Here is an 18,626-nt window from a genome sequence, read left to right on the forward strand (position 1 = left end):
AAAGAACAGCATGTATATTATCTATGGTGAAACAGATCACCAGCCCAGGTGGGATGCATGAGACAAGTGCTCGGGCCTGGTGCACTGGGAAGACCCAGAGGAATCGGGTGGAGAGGGAGGTGGGAGGGGGGATCGGGATGGGGAATAAGTGGTAAATCTATGGCTGATTCATATCAATGTATGACAAAACCCACTGAAATGTTGTGAAGTAATTAGCCTCCAACAAAAAAAAATTTAAAACAAAACAAAACAAACATTTATCTCAAATTACAGAGTCAAAAAAAAAAAAAAAAAAGATGGAGAGAGAAGAGGGAAGCCAGGGATAGAAGAGCTAGGGAAGCTGGGTAAAGTATGAGGGAAGGGCCAGAGAGGAACCTTCAGTGTTGGCAAACTAGGAAGGCACTTTGCAGACCAGAATGTTCAAGTGGTTTGACGTGAGATGGACATATAAACTACTCCCCTCATCTCTCCCTCAGTAAAATCTTCACTGCTCACTCACTCTTCTGTGAGAGAGGGTTCTATTGGTGAACATAAGGAAAAGCTGATATCTGTGACTGTGGGTTGACCTTGGAGAAAACCAGAAAGAGGTTATGCCAGAGAAAGCAGGGTCAGCTAAAATCTGTGTTACCCCAAGAAGGCCCAGGTATAGGAATCAGAGAGAAATTGTACAAATCTTAACTATGTTGAACTGGTTCAGGGTGATTTTCAGGTCCACTATCTCCTTCTACTTTTCTGTATATTCATTCTATTAAATAAAAAAAAAATTTTAATTAAAAAAAATAATTTGAGAGTTTGAAAAAAAAAATAAATAAAAATTAAAAAAAAAAAAAAAAAGACGTATCTGGTGTTCAGATAACCTATTAGGCATTTAGCACACTATGTTAAATTTTTTTAAATGAGTAGGGATTTTTTTTTTCTCTTGAGTTTAAGGTCACAATCACTTAAATATCTTCCAGTGAACATATGCTTGCAAACTCATGCCAGCTGACTTAATGAGTAGAAGATAAATGTGTTCATGAGTAGAAGAGAAGGGGACCAACAAAAAGACACATGCAGCCAGGAAATGGATTCAACAAACAGATTCAACAATCACCTTTGTTCCAGGCGCCAAAAAGTGGGATGAAGGCAAAGACAGAATGGAAGAAAGGTTAGAAATTAACATCAATCATAATATGGCAACTATAAACAGATTCTTTCAGCTACATGCTTTGATATTCCCGATTGCTCCTCTTTCTTGTGCTGGGGAATTGGCTTCTCTGATGACAAATGCAGGTGTCGATAGGCTGGATGGAGCCAGAGATTATGGTGACAAAAGAGAGGCTGTGATCCAGGAACCAGGCAGGTCCTGGCACGGGACTGTGGCAAGGGAAAGGTAGGCATGCTGAATTTCAAGGGATGGTCTGAGACATCAAAAAGTACAGTAGGTGGGGGCCAACATGGGACCTACATGTCTCCAGAATAAAGCAGTGGCTTAGTTACTAGAACAGAACATGACGCTAGAGAGACACTGAGTTCTGGCTTGACTCCTTTTTTGTTCCCCTTAGCAATCTGGCCCCAGGCCTACAGATGTGAATTACTCTGCAAATAGAGCTTCATTCTACTCCTCTATGGAACCTGACTTTGGCAGAAGCTCATTAAATAGGGTGGTCACACCTCTCCATGGTATGAAATCCAAGAACTTGTAGCAAATTGGAAAACATGTTGCTTAAGAATCATACCTTTCTAGATTTTCGAATGACCAGTTGTGACCCATGACCTTCTCTTTGTGCACTATCTTTCCACACTGCGGCACTAATCTGAGGACTCCTTTTCCTTTCTTTCTACTTTCATTTTGGACAAAGATGAGAACTATATTGAAAATGTTATGATGGGAGAGATGGTTAATTATAAATTGCTATCTGTGTGAAACAAAAGCTAACAACTGCTTGCTCCCTAGGAAGGGTTTTTAGATAATTTTATACTCTGCTTATGCTGGACCAGTTATCTAGATAAATTGGATTTAATATAAAAGGCATTTTATTTTCTCAAAATAGGAGACTCTACATGCTCAAATCCAGGATTTCCATTTTGAGTCTTGGGTATGTTGAAGTGCACTGAAATTGTACCATGTACAGCCTGTATGACTGTGGGTTGTGATTTTGTATAGCTTCATCATGTTATTGGTCAAATTTAATTTCCCGGAGGTTAGAAAACTGAATTATTTCATGTTTGCACACCTTACCCTTGGAAAGAGAAGATGGCAGTCAATCTGTTTTTCCATTTATTCAATTTTTCCTTTGGAACCTCTCAACTGGTGATAAAGAAAACTGCATTTGTTTTAAGTGGAAGGAGCTTAATTGAGTGTGTTGGTTTTGTTATAGATGGCTATTTGTGAGTATGCAGAAACCAAATGCCACCTGGGAAGTAAAAGTCATTTTTTTTCCAGTGCAGTATTTTTAATTATGTCTTTTCACCAGAGCTCCAGGGCAAAAGTTCCATTTTTCTCCCTGCTCATTATTAGTAAAACCCACAAGGACAAGGTTTTCTAATTTCATATTTTTAAGTGAATTTAGCATGCAAAGTGTTCTGAAATGACATGAGATGTGTAGTTAAGATAACACCTAGGCTCTGGAATTTCTTGACTTCACACAAATCTTTATATTCTACCCAGACTAACTCTGTTCACACAGAAATACTTAGCCACACAACCTGCCTGTTACTGAAAGTGTATTCAGTCACTTGTTATAATTATTGTTTGTATGCTACACACATTTGAAACATATGGTAGCTATTATGAGAACTATATATATATTGTTGTTGTTTGTTTTCATTTGTGTTGAGTGTGATTTAGTGCAGTATGCAGGCTTGTAAACGTTTTGAAATTAATTAACCTGAACACAGTTGAATTCACCTGTCTGGGTTCCTACTAATACACTGGCTAAGACACTGAATAACAAAGGAGGGAAAAATGGAAGCGGTGAGATTCCAAGGAGAGAGAACAAGGACTTATGCCTCCAGAGTGTGTAATCCCTATCCTGCCATTGTTTTCCTCTGTGAAGAGTCTGCCCTTCTTTGCTTTTGTTTTTCTGGCTTTGGCAGGAGAGTAATAGCAAGCACAGGCAGGGTGGTAGTGAGGATGAATGAATGCCTAAAATGTTCTTTGGGAGCCTCCAGTAAAACACACTGGGCCACATGTGGAAATTATTATTAGTTCATTCTCATGCACTTTTAATCCCTGCCCTCTAGGCTCAGACTGGCAGCCAAGGCACCAATTACTGTCGATGGGGCTGTTGGTTCTTGTGATGTGAACACCTGTCCTCCAGCAAATGAACTGAGATAATACACACCAATTTACTATGTGTGTCATATACCCTGCAAATTGAATCTCCAAAATACACTCTGAGTTGAATAATACATGACACTGGGTTGAAATGACAGGAAATAGGCTCAGTACAATTGCTGGGGCATCTGTGTCCATCCCAGGCCTTTGTCCATCCAGCCTGCTGCTGCAACGCCAAGCCAGACCTCCCTCCGCATTCTCAGAGCTGACTAAGGGGGGCCATCCATATGGGGAAAGTCACTGCAGAATTGCTGGCTTTCGTGGGACAGCCTCGGGCTGACTCATCCAGTCAAGCCAGGGCTTGGCAGACCCAGCCCCACACTGTTCATCAGTTACAACGAAATTGCGACTATGTACAATTCCAGGGTCTCTCCAGTTCATATTTAAAGAAATAGTCATTAGATGCTGGATGATCTGCCCCATGTAAATTGCTGCCCTGAAATTTACAAGAGAGAAAATTTCAGAGTGAAAAAGGGAATGAAATCACAGTCTAGGATAAGCGGTTGAGGGAATGAGTTTTAAAGGTCAGACAGTGGTGTGAATCTTGCCTCCACTTTGACAAGCTGTGCGATTTCTGGCAAGTTCCAAACTATAATCTCTCTAAACTTCAGTTTCTTCATTGGCCTTTAAAGTCAGGACCGTACCTAACTTGCTTTGCATTCATATCCCCAGTGACCGGCACATTATCTGGCACATAGAAGGTACTGAAAAGCCCTGGATGATTCAAGAATTTTCCGAAATTGTTTTTCTTAACTGTTTGAAGCGTGTTCAGTCATTTCCCACTCTTTGTGACCTCATGGACTGTAGCCAGCCAGGCTCCTCTGTCCATGGGATTCTCCAGGCAAGAATACTGGAGTGGGTTGCCATTTCCTCCTCAAGGAGAATCTTCCAAACTCAGCCATCAAACCCACGTCTCTTGCATCTCTTGTATTGGCCGGCAGATTCTTTACTGCTGTGCCTTCTGGGAAGCCCACTGCTTGTTACAGCTACTGGTGTGACAGCCAGCAAAAGCAGTGCTGGCGCACAGCCCTCTGATTCAAGTCACCCCTGTGCCTTCCTTGTAGGATCTAGGGGAGAAGGAGGAAACTGGGCTCTTGGTGTTTGGCCCGCTGTGCCTGATGCCCAGCCAGCAGTTTCATCGTGACACTTAAGCTTGTTTTGTGCAACTCAAATCTCCTTCCTCAAAGAAGGTATTTTGCACAGCCAGAGCTGCACATTTTGATACATTTTACTTGTATATTTGTAGAACTGTATACATGTAGAATTTTATAGTGTGTCTGTTGTGTTCATCTCAGTTTGATAACATGATTCTCACATAAATATGGGTCTATTCACTTGCATGGTTGTATTTGATATTGCACATAAGTATGTATAATTTTCCTTTCTTTCATGTTTAATTATATGTTAATCAATCAGAACTATCTTGATCCAGATACTCTCTATTTTCTTTTCTTTTTTAAGTATAGTTGATTTACAATATTAGTTCAGGTGTACAACCTAGTGAGTGACTATTTTAATAGGCTATACTCCATTTAAAGTTCAAAATAGTGGCTATAATCTCTCATGCCATACAATATATCCTTGTTGCTTACCTACTTTATACATAATAGTTTGTATCTCTTAATCCTGTACCCCTATTTTGCGCCTCCCCATATCTTCTCTTCACTGGTAACCACAAGTTTGTTCTCTGTATTTGTGAGTCAGTTTCTGTTTTGTTAAATACATTTATTTTTTAGATTTCATATATAAGTGACAATATAGATTCTATATCTTGCTCCATCTGACTTATTTCACTAAACATAATACTCACTAGATCCATCCACATTTATTGCAAGTGGCAGAATTCCATTATATTTTATGTCTGAGTGATATTCCACTGTATATATGTACCATCTTCTTAAGTCAATCATCTGTTGATGGACACTTAGGTTGCTTCCATGCCTTGGCTATTGTAAATGGTGCTTCTGAGAACATTGGGGTGCATGTTTCTTTTTGAACTAGTGTTTTCATTTTCTTCAGATATATACCCAGGAGTGGAACTGCTGGATCATATGGTGGCTCTATTTTTAGTTTTTTGAGAAACCTCCATACTATTTTTCACAGTGGCTGTACCAACTTACATTCCCATTAACAGTGTACTAAGGTTCCCTTTTCTCCACATCCACACCAGCATTTGTTATTTGTCCTCTTTTTGGTGATAGCCATTATGACAGGTGTGAGGTGTGATACCTCACTGTGGTTTTGCTTTGAATGATTAGTGATGTTGGGCATCTTTTCATATGCTTGTTTACTATCTATATATTTTCTTTGGAGAAATATCTATGTGGAGAAATATCTGCATTTCTTTGACTTTGCATCCCCTGCTCATTTCAGAGGACTTCAAATAGAATGCAAGCTTAATCAGTGTCTATGGGTGGACTTGCTAGTGAAAGCGTGATTGTATCCTTTCCAGAAAGCATGTTTGCACTTTTATCTGGATAGATCTGACCCGTTAGGGATCCATGCTGCCAGTAGCGGGTCCTGATGAACGTGTAGTGTGGTGAAGAGGAGACTGGAGAAAAGACCAACTAAAAATTATTCACAGTTTTTCAAAAAGTCCTACTAACCTGGACAGAGGGCAGATTAGTTTGACAGCACAAAATAGGAATGAGATTTTAGAGAGTGCAGGATGTTGAGAGACGACTGGGTGGGGTGGGGTGGTGTCATGGGCCTGGACAGACAAACGGTATGAGTCCCTGACGTTACAGGTTAGTGTAGGAAAAGAGGCACTGCCATGAAAATGAATCTACAAACCATGAAGCTGGTATCAGAGATAAAACCACATTAAATTCACTATGGCAACCCACTCCAGTATTCTTGCCTGGGAAATCGCATGGACAGAGGAGCCTGGCAGGCTACAGTCCTTAGGGTTGCAAAGAGCCAGAAACAACTTGCAACATTCATTGCCTTGGATCAACCTCATAAGATCCCCCTCGCCCTGTCCTCGTTTGTTATATTCTTCTCTGCAGCAAAATACTCTATCCTCTATTTACAACAGTACCTGGCAGGGGAATATGAGTTGAGTGAAAATTATGTAGAGGGAAAGGAAGTATAAGTGCAGAACCATATTTACATGTAGGTTCACTTTCATCCGGAAGCCAGGATTATAAAAGCATGTGTAGCTAGCGATTTTTTTGTACTATTTTTCTTTTAAAAAACACTCACACTCTGTCTCTGAGAAATCATTAAAAATAGTCACCAGAGGCTCTCTCCCTGGGCCCTTGGAGAAACAGGAAACTAACACAAGAATTTTCAAAGTTGGTAAAACAGCATGGCCTGTAATGAATCTCTAGCAACTATCAGGGGCAGATAGCTGGAAAGGGTCTTATTAGGGACTTCCCTGGTGGCTCAGACGGTAGAGCGTCTGCCTACAATGCAGGAGACCCGTGTTCGATCCCTGGATCGGGAAGAGCCTCTGGAGAAGGAAATGGCAACCCACTCCGGTACTCTTGCCTGGAGAATCCTGTGGACAGAGGAGCCTCGGGGGCTACAGTCCTTGGGGTCGCAAAGAGTCGGACATGACTGAGCGACTTCACTTATGTATTTTCTACTCGCGATGAAACGCCGATCTGTTCTATGTTTCATCTTCAAGGACAAAATGCAACTGATGGCCAGCCCCGAGCTTGTTTAAAGGACAGCGATGTACCTGGAAGTGATCACTTCTTCTTTCACTAGGATGAGTTCTGAGGAGGAAGCCTCATCATCCTGTTCAGGAATTCACCTTTGAGAAAATTGAGCCGAGTCATCCCATCTGGCTGCTACCCCGGGAACAGCAGCTCTGCGTGCCGCGTGGTGACCTGTGCTCCGGCCACACCTGCCGCATCACCACGTGACCGCAGTTCCGTGGACCAGACGAGGAGAAGAATACGGGCCCAGCCCCGCCACCCAGCCCAAGAAGAAAAGGATATCAATGATGTCTTTCTTTTCCAAGGTCTCTTGGAATCTCAGGCTCCAGAAGCAGGAACCTCTGAAGAATGTGTTTTTCATTTTGGCAGAGACAGCCTGGGATCCCAGTGTTAAAAAGCATTGTATAGCAATGAGAGGCCTGGGAACCATGGCATGTGAGACCCTGGACAAGGCGAGAAAATATACGAAGATTGTTCTAGGCCTGCTGGTGCATGGTCTGTATGACCGGGTGAGTTCTGAAGTCATCCGCGAGAGCATGAAGATCCTGACACCATCATCCTGGGCAAGATGCAGGGGAAAGGCCTGAGCTCCTTCTTCATAGATACCACCCTCCAGACCAGGGCTTTGCTTGATGACGAGAATGACAGCCTGAGATACTTGACCTTTGTCTTGTTTGGACAACTGGTTACCCTTGGACGGAAGTGGAGGAGGTTCTTCACCCATCAGGTGAAGCAGACTCAGGACTCCCTCCGGTCCCACTTACAGGACAGGAATCCCCAGTTGGCCAAGGCTTGCAAAACAACTTTTTGAGCCTGTTCTCTGTATTAGAGACAAAGCAAGGACTACAGCTTCCAGAATGAGGAGGATCAAAGGAACCCTAAAGTCTGCCAGCAGCTGAGCTACTACCATCCAGAGCTCCTGCAGTTCTTCTATGTAAATAAAATCCTATAAATACAAAGAGTCAGGGAGGTGGGTCCAGTGAGCCCTTGGCTAGCGACTGATAGTCCCCTCTTTTAACCCTTTGGAGGCTCTGTTGCCTCTAGTGATTGTGATAGAAAATGGGATGTTGGGAGACCAATTGATGGCAAACATAAGACCGTGGAATTGTATAATTATATCCAAAGTAAATTCTAAGTAGCTTATGTCTCATTTCCTTTCATACATATTTGATGGTAAAGTTCATCCTTTCTTTAAAACATTTAAGGTACATGTGGATTCAGTACTTTTGTTCTCACCATTTTTCTTCTTAAGGATATCTCTGTCACCAACCTTTCTTTTTAATTTTTAAGGCTCAGGAGAATATTACCTGAAGTGTTTTTTTTTTTAATCTGCTTATTTTTTTGTTTGTTTGTTTTTATAGACTTGATATATATTTTTTTCATTTATTTTTATTAGTTGGAGGCTAATTACTTTACAATATTGTAGTGGGTTTTGTCATACATTGACATGAATCAGCCATGGAGTTACATGTATTCCCCATCCCGATCCCCCCTCCCACCTCCCTCTCTACCTGATCCCTCTGGGTCTTCCCAGTGCACCAGGCCCAAGCACTTATCTCATGCATCCAACCTGGGCTGGTGATCTGTTTCACCATAGATAATATACATGTTTCGATGCTGTTCTCTCGAAACAGCCCACCCTCGCCTTCTCGCCATTTGCTATTAAAAACTTTTTCTGGTGAGATCTATTTAAAGTTGGCCAAGCTGCCAAAATTTAGTGTGGAGGGCAATTTCTAGCTGCTCATCATCTTTGACAGTCAGTGCCTCTAAGATCATTCCAAACAAGAGTTAATAAAGAGAAAAAAAATGAAAAAAAGAAAAGTCACCAGAACACATTATTTTAACCTTCTTTAGCTTTGTGTGTGTGTGTGTGTGTGTGTGTATGTGTGTGCGTTCTCTCAATCACTTCAGTTGTGTCTGACTCTTTGCCACTCTATGGACAGTAGCCCACCAGGCTTCTCTGTCCATGGGATGGGATTCTCCAGGTAAGATCCCTAGAGTGGATTCTTTACCCACAAAACCACCTGAGAAGCCCCTTCTTTAGCTTAGCAAAAGGTAAATGGGAAAATTTAGCTTATATCTCATACCCTAGATACGTTGTTCTTTATGTCTGTGACACATTATATATTCACCAATTACATTTTCCTTTCATTTCTGCTGAGTAATAGCTTTCTCATTCCATTACTTTTGGTTTGGTCATGTGATTTGTTTTGGCTGATGGAATGTGAGCAGGTGTGATATGCAGTCGTCCCTTTGTATCCACTAGGAGTTGGTTCCAGGACTCCCTCAGATATCAAAATCCAAGGATGCTCAAGTTCTTTGTATAAAATGGGTAGTATGAATACAGTTGGCCGCCTATATCCATGGATTCTGGGTCCACCATACAAGGGCCAACTGAACTCCACATCAGAGCACATCTTCAAATATGCTCACTTAGTATTGGTATTTTGTTTCTTTTATGCCCACCCTTTACTTGAAAAGAACATGCCCCAGACAGTAGTTGTCTATGAACTGGGTTCCAAAATGAGAAAACTAATAGAGAAGAACTGAACAGAACCTATCAGAGCCACAGCTGACTTGCTGACTTCAGATATTTGAACAAGAAGTAAGCATTTGCCATTGTAAACTAATAAGGTCTACATATTTAATCATTATTGCTGCAGTAACAAATTAACACCAACTTTGCAGCATAAACAGCACAAATTTATCTTATAGTTCTATAGATAAAGTCCAACATGAGTCTAACTGGTTAAAATCAAGGTGTTGGCAGGGCTAGGTCCATTTCTGGAGGTTTTAGGGGAGAATCTGTTTCTTTGCCTTGTCCAGCTTCTAGAGGTGGTGCATATCCCTTGGTTGGTGGTTTCCTTCCAACTTCTTCAGTCAATGACATTGCATCTATTTTCCCACAGCCACAACTCCCTGCTGATTGTCTTTTTCTGCCTTACTCTTTCACTTTTAAGTATTCTTATGATTTCACTGGGCTCATTCACTGAATTTGGATGATCTCTGAAACTTTAAGGTCAGTTGCATAGCAACCTTAATTTCCATTTGTCCTGTGATGTTAACATATTCACAAATTCTAAGGATTATGACAGGGATATCTTTGGGGGCAATTATTTTGCAGTGTGCGTATCATACTCAAGGATGATATTACTAAGATAGAACTAGCAACTACTTTGTAAATGTACATAAAACAGTGACTTCCTGTGGTTGCTTGAAGTCATAAGAGAAAACATGCAAGCAGAGTCACATTGACTCTGATGGTCTGGCTCCGTGTCTTATACTGACCCCAGCTGTGGGACCCTGGGCAAATCGTTTGATTTATTTCACTCTTAGTTTCTTTACTTTTAACATGGAAATGCTCAACGTTGGTGCTGTTTATCTTTCAGGGTTACTAGGATCAAGTGAAATAATGTAGTATAAGGATATCTATCTATATATGTATGTATTTCATTTTTTCTTCTTTATTATGGCTGAATAATATACCATTGTGTGTTTGTGTACACACACGTGATATTTTTATATCTGTTAATCAGTGAACACTTAGATTGTTTACATATCTTGGCTCTTTTTCTAAATTGAAGTATAGTTGTTGTGCAACATAAGTTACAGGTGCACAGTGCAGTAATTCACAATTTTAAAGGCTATATTCCAATTATACTTATAAAATATTGGCTATATTCCCTATATTGTCAGATATAACCTTGTAGTTTATTTTATACGTAATAGTTTGTACCTGTTACTCTGCTACTCCTGTGTTATTTCCCCCTCTACCCTCTCCCCACTGGTCACCACTAGTTTGTATCTGTGAGTCTGTTTCATTTTGTTCTATTCACTAGTTTATTGTATTTTTTTTTAGATTCTACATATAAGTGATATCATACAGTATTTGTCTTTCTCTGTCTGACTTATTTCACTTAGCATAATGCCCTTCAAGTCCATCTATGTTGCTGTAAATGCAAAAATTCATGCTGAGTTCAGTTCAGTTGCTCAGTTGTGTCTGACTCTTTGCGACCCAATGAACCACAGCACACCAGGCCTCCCTGTCCATCACCAACTCTCGGAGTACACCCAAACCTGTATCCATTGAGTCGGTGATACCATCCAACCATCTCAACCTCTGTCGTCCCTTCTCCTCCTGCCCTCAATCTTTCCCAGCATCAGGGTCTTTTCAAATGAGTCAGCTCTTCTTATCAGATAGCCACAGTATTGGAGTTTCAGCTTCAGCATCAGTCCTTCCAATGAACACCCAGGACTGATCATCTTTAGGATAGACTAGTGGGATCTGCTGAGTAGTATATATTTATACTACACCTTATTTATCCAGTTACCTGTTGTTAGATGCTTAGGTTGCTTCCATATCTCTGCAATTGTGAATAATGTTTCCATGAACATTAGGGTGCACATACCCTTAAGAATTAGTGCAAGACTTTATTCTTTTTTTCTCTATAATAGGATATATAGGTTGGTAATAGGGTCATCAGATTCAATCTTGCCGCAAATACTCTTTTATATGGACCATGACTTCTGTGTCTATGTATGCATATTTGTGTGCTTATAACTATGCTGTGACTACACATTCAGCTAACTCACCTTTCCGGTGAAACATTACTGCAGGTTTCAAAGGTGCATACCATCTTCATTTCTTCACCAGTGAGGAACATTAACGAATAGTAATAAATGGGTAAGATTAAGATCTTGTTTTTTAGTCACTAAGTCATGTCCAACTCTTGTGACCCTGTGGACTGTAGCTCTCCAGGCACCTCTGTTTATGGGAATTCCCAGGCAAGAATACTGGAGTGGGTTGCTATTTCCTGCCCCAGGGTATCTTCCCAACCCAGCAAGGGCACCCACCCACATCTCCTGCACTGCAAGTGAATTCTTTACCACTGAGAAACCAGGGAAACCATCAAAATTAAGATACCAATTTCCATTAATGAAAAGTCCCATGTTTCCAGAGAGATATGTATATGCCTATGTCTGCTTTTGTTGTATATTATATAAAGTTTTTCTTTTGTTTAGCCTTCCGTATCATATCATAGCATGGTCTTGACATTCTAAGTTTTCAGTTTCATAGGTTTTTTTGAGAAGAAACTCACAAATAGAATGATATATAAAATTGCTTTTTCCTTTTGTTGGGAGTTCAGTTTGGTGCTGATCCTCTTAGCCGTTTCCTAAGGCTTCCCTGGCTAAGTAGCAGCTGTCTCTTCCAATGGCAGCTAGATGCTCTTGATATTTTGGTGTCTGAAGGATGGAAGAATTTATCTTACCATTATACATGGGTTCATGAGAGATCATACTTTTATAGATATTTAAAGAGTTTATGTCTTTCTACATCTTTTATTCTTTTTGCCTGCTTTCACATATTCTTTACTATTTAGATATATTTTAGATACAATTTATTTAAATGCATTCTTGTGTGTTTTTACTGGTGTATATATGCACAAGTTATATGTGCTGTTATTTCAGGTCAAATTATGATACTTGTCCAATGACAGAGCCACTTTTTAAAAAAGCTGTTTTCAAGAGATCACAAATTTGTTGGCTGCAAACTGAATTTTTTCAGCAAAGCAATGCATCAGAGAAAACTATCACTTGTAAAAACATTTTCATATTTAGTACAGGAGCCTACAACCATTCCATGAAAGTATGCTGTGCTATGCTAAGTACAAACATGAGAATTAGTCCAAAGCATGGCACTAATAAATCAAAAAGTCCTATAATATTCAAATTAAAAATTCAGAAGAAGAATGAAATTTCAGTGGTCTGCATGCCTTCCAAAATAAAAGGAGTTAATCATTCAGAGAAAGAGTTATCTTGAAAGTTCTTCTGCTGCTAAGTTGCTTCAGTAGTGTCCGACTCTGTGCAACCCCATAGACGGCAATTAGTGCCTAGTAAAGTGAAAGATCTCTATTCTCTTGTTGAGTTCTATTCTCTAAAACTAAATATTCTAAAATAGTTTTTGTTTTGAACTTCATTTTGATGTTAATCATTATATTGATAGTTTATAAGACCATAACTGCCTAAAATATTATAATTATTATAATTAGTAATTATCAAACACAATGCCTTTTAAACAAATTAAAATTACAGGCATACACAATAGCTCATAAAAATACAACTAAAAGGGTATGCATTAAAAACAATAGGACGGTTGGGAAGAATGGAAAATGGGATTATGGGAAGACAATAAAGGAATACGTAAATTAATAAATGAATAAAACAGGGGAATATTTAATGTGGTGTGAATTAAGGAGCATGATTAACTTAACCTCTGCACCAGGGGTTCAAAAATACTAATCTGTTTGCATTTCACCTTCTTTTGGAGGCAGTGTTTCAATTTAGGATGCAAATTATAATGACCTGAGGCTCTTTAAAATATGCCCACACTTGTACCCAACCCCTAAATTTTCCGACTTTAATAAGGCTGGGGGAGAAATTTGTTGTTCAGTCGCTCAGTCATGTCCGACTCCTTGCGATCTCATGGACTGCAGAACACCAGGCTTCCCTGTCCTTCACCATCTCTCGGAGCTTGCTCCAACTCCTGTCCATTGAGTTGGTGATGCCATCCAACCATCTCGTCCTCTGTTGTCCCCTTCTCCTCCTGCCCCCAGTCCCTCCCAGCATCAGGGTCTTTTCCAATGAGTCAACTCTTCGCATGAGGTGGCCAAAGTATTGGAGTTTCAGCTTCAGCATCAGTCCTTCCAATGAACACCCAGGACTGATCTCCTTTAGGATGGACTGGTTGGATCTCCTTGCAGTCCAAGGGACTCTCAAGCATCTTCTCCAACACCACAGTTCAAAAGCATCAATTCTTCGGTGCTCAGCTTTCTTTATAGTCTAACTCTCACATCCATACATGACCACTGGAAAAACCATAGCCTTGACTAGATGGATCTTTGTTGGCAAAGTAATGTCTCTGCTTTTTAATATGCTATCTAGGTTGGTGATAACTTTCCTTCCAAGGAGTAAGTGTCTTTTAATTTCATGGCTGCAATCACCATCAGAAATTAGGTATGTGTATTTTTTGTGACTAAATATTATAAAGTGAACACATCTGTGCATGGGTAATTGAAAACATAGAACATCATAAACATCCCAGATGACCTTCTCTTTGAAAAAATAGTACTTTTGAAAGCTCCAGGTCTGATTCTAATGTTTGCATAGGGTTAAGAACCATTCTTCTGGCTCTTATTCAGGCTGATGCCTTCTTCTCTCATGGCTTTCTTTCCCTTGCATTTGTTTTATTTATTTTGCAGTTTTCCAAGCATTCATAGTAAGTAGTGATGATCTATAAACCTTCTCAGTCCTTTTATCTTATAAATGTATCTATTTTCTTGTTTGGTAGATTTACTACATGTAGAATTATTATTTCAAATCATTTTTCCATTCAAATTTGATAGCATTTTCCACTGTCTTTGAGCCTCTAATTTTGGTGAAATCAGTTTGATGTCATTTGTTGTATATATCTTTTTTTTTATTATCTCTTCCTTGGAAGTTTTCTTGATTTCCTCTGAATCCTTGAAGCCCTGAAATTTCACTGAAATGTATTGATGTGTGCTTGATTCTGCTACCCAGCTGAATATCTGGTAGGTCCTTAAGTTAAAAATATTTGCATTATTTCTTTATTTCCTTCCCTTTGCTAATCACTGACTCCTTCCAAGAATGCCTGTTAGATCAACATTGGCATTCTGGAATTGAACCTCAATGTTGTAAAGAAAAAAATTACATATGTGTATTATATATAACAAAAATATATTTATATATAACATAATTATATTCTACAGTATGAGAAATTTCTTAAATGTAATATTTCCAATACTAACTTTGGTCTTAACTGGATTATTCCTTTATTCAGTTCATTGACTAACATTCCATAATCACATATTTTTTAATTCCACAAATTTATTCTCTGGTAGTTCCCTTTTGGGCTCCTATAGGAATGGTAGGTTTATTCCCTAGGCAGATCAACTCCTTCTTTTAGAAAGTTGTTTTGCTCTGAGTTGGCTTAGTTAATTAAAACATTATTTATAAAGCATTTTAATTAAGTGGTCCATTCCAGCTTTTTGTCCTTGCTGAGTTGGAATTTGGAGCTAGTCCTTGGTTATCTTGTGGACAGAACTTTCATTTAGTGTTTAGGTCTAATGTTTCTCCATCCCGTTTTACCCTTCAGTCTGATTCTTTTTATTAGCTAGGATTCCCTTAAGCTTTCTTCTATACTGATGGCTCACTTTTTTATTTTTAAATATGGTGATTTTCATTAAAAACATATATATACATGTAATTATGTGTGTGCATGTGTATATTTGTTGTTGTTCCATCTCTAAATCATGTCCAACTCTGTGACTCCATGAACTGCAGTATACCAGGCTTCCCTGTCCTTCACTGTCTCCCTGAGTTTGCTCAAACTAGTGTCCACTGAGTCAGTGTTGCCAGTCAGTCATCTTATCCTCTGTCGCCCCCTTCTCCTCTTGCCCTCAATCTTTCCCAGCATCAGGGTCTTTTCTAATGAGTCAGGTCTTCACATCAGGTGGCCAAGGTATTGGAGCTTCAGCTGAAGCACCAGTACTTCCAATGAATATTCAGGACTGATCTCCTTTAGGATCAACTGGTTTGATCTCCTTGTTGTCTAAGGAGTCTTCTCCTTGTTGTCGCAAGAGTCTTCTCCAGCACCACAGTTAGAAAGCATCAATTCTTTGGTGCTCAGCCTTCTTTATGGCCCACTCTCACATACATACATGACTACGGGGTAAAAACCACAGCTTTGACTATGAGTATGTATATATATATATGTGTGTGTATATATATATGTGTGTGTATGTGTGTATATATATATACATATATATATATATATATACACTTCATCACTCAGTCATGTCCAACTCTTTGTGACCTCATGGACTGTAGCCCATCAGGCTCTTCTGTCCCTGGGGATTTTCCGGGAAAGAATACTGCAGTGGGTTTACATGCCCTTCTCCAAGGGATCATCCCAACTCGGGGATTGAACCCAGGTCTCTTGCATTGCGGGTGGATTCTTTACAAACTGAGCCACTGGGGAAGCCATATGTGTGTGTGTGTATCTGAAGAGAAAGTGGACAGAGTTGTTTGCATAAATCTGACATCTTTCACTGGAAGTCCTGATGAGTATATAATAGATTTTCATTAATCAAAAGGAAAGTACATATAGATATTGGAAAATTCTGTTATATCAGTGGCCATATTCAGTAAGTTTATTGCCTTAAACAGGACAATATACTGCTAAGAGAAAGCAATAGTGAAAATATCTGAGATATTTCAATGGTAATTTAGAGGTATTAAGTAAATAAACCCAAAATGATCTAATATATATAGTCAATGTGTTTTCAAGACAATAGACCAAGATTTTATACATATGCATATCTAATTGTCTACTCATTCATTTGCCCATTTGTTTCTCTTTGTCCTGCTTTCTATCTCTCCAGCAAGTCTTAAAGCAACAATAAAAAATGCTCAAGTATCTTAGCCTTCCAGATAGAGAAGAAGACAATGGCTCTAAAACTCTTTAACTCAATATTTAAATTACACCAATAATTTATAACACTTTTGTACCATGAATCCCTTTGATAGTCTGATAACACTTATGAACCCTTTTATGAATTAATATTTTTAAATGCATAAAATAAAACATATAACACTGGGAACTGAGTATATTGAAATATATTTGTTATAGTAACATATCTGTTATATATTTCAAATTTCCGATGACTGTTCTGCTTCTTAATTAGTAATACCAGGTGATAATCAGATTATCGGTCTTTTCTAACAAATATCCACATAAAATAAGGTTGTTCTTATTTTTCATTAATTTCAGAGCTTTCTTATTTCCCTTTTTTCTTCTATCTTGACCTGTATGCTAATTTATTCTATTGTTATTTTTCTAGCATATTTAATTGGAATGTTATTAATTTCCAGCTTTTCTTCTTATCAATATGAGAACATTAAGTCCATAAATGTTCCTCTGAATAAATCTTTACTGCATCCCATATTTTTGATATATAGTGATATTATCATTGTCCCAATGTATTTTTCTGTTTCTTTCAGGATTTAATCATTGACTGAAGAGTTATTTAATAGCATATTTTTAAATGTTCAGTGAATGATCAAAGTTAGTTGTTGTCCCCCTCTCTAGAAACCACTTATTCCTGAAGTATATTCACTTTTTTTTGTTTTTTTTTCATTTCATGGCTGCCGTCACCACCTGCAGTGATTTTGGAGCCCAAGAAAATAGTCTCTCATTGTTTCCATTGCTTCTCCATCTATTTGCTATGAAGTGATAGGATCAAATGCCATGATCTTCATTGTTTGAATGATTTTAAGCCAGCTTTTTCACCCTCCTCTTTCACTTTCATCAAGAGGCTCTTTAGTTCTTCGATTTCTGCTATAAGGGTGGTGTCATCTGCATATCTGAGGTTATTGATATTTCTCCCAGCAATCTTGATTCCAGCTTGTGCTTCATCCAGTCCAGCATTTCTCATGATGTACTCTGCATTTAAGTTAAATAAGCAGGTGACAATACATAGCCTTGATGTACTCCTTTCCCAATTTCGAACCAGTCTGTTGTTCCATATCTGGTTCTAACTGTTGCTTCTTGACCTGCATACAGATTTCTCAGGAGGCCAGTCAGGTGGTATGGTATTCTCATCTCTTGAAGAATTTTCCAATTTGTTGTGATCCACACAGTCAAAGGCTTTGGCATAGTCAATAAAGCAGAAGTCGATGTGTTTCTGGAACTCTCTTGCTTTTTCTGTGATCCAATGGATGTTGGCAATTTGATCTCTGATTCTTCTGCCTTTTCGAAATCCAGCTTGAATATCTGAAAGTTCATGGTTCACATACTGTTGAAGGCTGGCTTGGAGAATTTTGAGCATTACTGTGCTAACATGTGAGATGAGTACAATTTTGTGGTACTTCGAACTTTCTTTGGCATTGCCTTTCTTTGGGATTGGAATGAAAACTGACCTTTTCCAGTCCTGTGGCCACAGCTGAGTTTTCCAAATTTGCTGGCATGTTGAATGTATCACTTTAACAGCATCATCTTTTAGGATTTGAAATAGCTCAGCTGGAATTCCATCACCTCCACTAGATTTGTTCCTAGTGATGCTTCCTAAGACCCACTTCACTTCCCATTCCAGGATGTCTGGCTCTAGGTGGGTGATCATACATACCATTGTGGTTATCTGAGTCATGAAGATCTTTTTTGTATACTTTTGTGTATTCTTGCCACCTCTTCTTAATATCTTCTGCTTCTATTAGGTCCATACCATTTCTGTCCTTTATTGTGCCCATTTTTGCATAAAATATTCCCTTGGAATTTCTAATTTTCTTGAAGAGATCTCTAAGTCTTTGCCATTCTATTGTTTTCCTCTATTTCTTTGTATTGATCACTGAGGAAGGCTCTCATATTTCTTCTTGCTATTCTTTGGAACTCTGTAATCAAATGGGTATATCTTTACCTTTCTCCTTTGCCTTTTGCTTCTCTCCTTTTCTTAGCTATTTGTAAGGCCTCCTCCAACAACCATTTTGCCTTTTTGCATTCCTCTTTTGGGGGATAGTCTTGATCCCTGCCTCCTGTACAATGTCATGAACCGCCATCCGTAGTTCTT

The 18,626-nt window shown here is 39.0% G+C and overlaps 1 pseudogene; it reads left to right on the forward strand.

Annotated features, from left to right (window-relative positions):
* Nucleotides 1–1,259: 1,259 nt before the first annotated feature.
* LOC122425543 lies at nucleotides 1,260–7,936 on the forward strand (annotated as a pseudogene).
* The last annotated feature ends 10,690 nt before the right edge of the window (nucleotides 7,937–18,626 follow it).

Source organism: Cervus canadensis, chromosome 23, assembly GCF_019320065.1.
Source record: "Cervus canadensis isolate Bull #8, Minnesota chromosome 23, ASM1932006v1, whole genome shotgun sequence".
Taxonomy (NCBI): Eukaryota; Metazoa; Chordata; class Mammalia; order Artiodactyla; family Cervidae; genus Cervus; species Cervus canadensis.